General features: G+C 40.3%; 1 pseudogene; it reads left to right on the forward strand.

The window, feature by feature from the left end:
- Positions 1-1,750, forward strand: part of LOC102864743 — a 23,370-nt pseudogene that overhangs the window by 19,727 nt on the left and 1,893 nt on the right.

A 1,750-nucleotide genomic window follows, 5' to 3' on the forward strand; every position in this document is an offset into this window, starting at 1 on the left:
GCATGATGTCCTTCTCCAAGGACAAGTTTCTCCTGGCCATATGCCCAAAGTATGTGAGACAAAGTTTCAAAATCCTAGCCTCCGAGAAGAGACTTCATTTCACTCCAAAACAGACCTATTTGTTTTCTTGGCAATCCATGTTATGTTCAAGACTCTTCTCCAGGACCACAGCCTGAAGGCATCTATTCTTCTTTTGTCATCATTAGTCATTGTCCAGCTTTCTAAAGCATAACAAGTAATTGAGAAGACCATGGCATGGCCTAGATTAGGCACCCTTTTGTCTCTGGACTGACATCATTTTCTTCAGCACTCTGGAAAGGTCCATGAATACAGATTTTTCTCAATGCAATTCATCTTTTGATTTTCTGACTACTGGTGTTGAGAGTGTTGATTGTGGAGCCAAGCAAGCTGTAATTGCTAACAACTTCCATTTCTTCTCCATCATGATGCTGCTAATTGACCCAGTCGTGAGAATCTTTGTCTTCTTGATGTTGAGTTTCAACCCATATTGAAGACTACAGTCCTTGACCTTCTGCAGCAAGTTCTTATGGTCCTCTTCCATTTCAGGAAGCAAGATTGTGTCATCTGCATATCATAGGTATGAAAATTCAAACTAAAGCTAAAGAAGGTTAAATCAAATCTACAGGAACCAAAATTTGACCTTGAAACCATCCCACCTGAATTTCAAAACCATCTCAGAGCTTTATTCTAACTGCTGACACAGTTGTCTTCAGGATCCTCCAAAATTGGGCTCCCTGCCCCCAACTTCAAAGCTATGGCTGCTATGCCAGATGGTCAGTTCAAAGATATCAATCTATCTGACTACAAAGGAAAATATATTGTATTCTTTTTTTTTTTATTAACCCTCTTGAATTCACATTTGTATAACCTATGGAAATAACTGCTTTAAGTGACAGGACAGAAGAATTTAAGAAGCTCAACTGCCAAATTATTGGTGCTTATTGTGGATTCTCAACTCTGTCACCTGGCTTGGATCAACAGGCCCAAGAAACAAAAAGGGCTAAGACACATGAACATTCCTTTACTATCAGACCCTAAATGCCCCATTTCCCGGGACTATGCAGTATAACATGCAGGTAAGTTTCTGCTGAAGATTATAAAAAATGACTGGAACAACACATCAACAGAGAATTGCCTGAAGTGCAGCCTAGGTTTAGAAGAAGCCACAGTACTGGGGATAGTATAGCTAATGTCAAATGGATCTTGGCCAAAAGGAGAGAGTTCCAGAGGAATGTCTATCTGTGCTTCATTGTCTATGCAAAGGCATTTGACTGTGTGGGTCACAACAAAATGTGGCTGACTCTGGGAAGAATGGGAAACCCTGAACACTTGATTGTGCTTATGTGAAACATATACTTGGACCAGGAGACAGACATCAGAACAGAGGAAGAAAACACTACATGGTTCAAAATTTAGAAAAGTGTATGGCAGGGATGTATCTTATTTCCATATCTTTTTAATCTATATGCAGAACAGATTATCCAGGAGGCTGGGCTCTGTAAGGAGATATGTGGCATCAGGATTGGAGGTAGACTCATCAACAATCTGAATTATGCAGATGACACAACACTGCTTGCTGAAACTGAGGAGGACCTGAAGTGCTTGCTGAAGAACGTCAAGGACTGCAGCCTTCTATATGGATTGAAGCACAACATCAAAAAACAAAGATTCTCACCACTGGGCCAATTGGCAGCATCATAATAGATGGTGAAGAGATTGAGATTGTTAA

The sequence above is a fragment of the Elephantulus edwardii genome, unplaced genomic scaffold, assembly GCF_000299155.1.
Source record: "Elephantulus edwardii isolate Elephantulus edwardi_28Jun2011 unplaced genomic scaffold, EleEdw1.0 scaffold00100, whole genome shotgun sequence".
Classification (NCBI taxonomy): domain Eukaryota; kingdom Metazoa; phylum Chordata; class Mammalia; order Macroscelidea; family Macroscelididae; genus Elephantulus; species Elephantulus edwardii.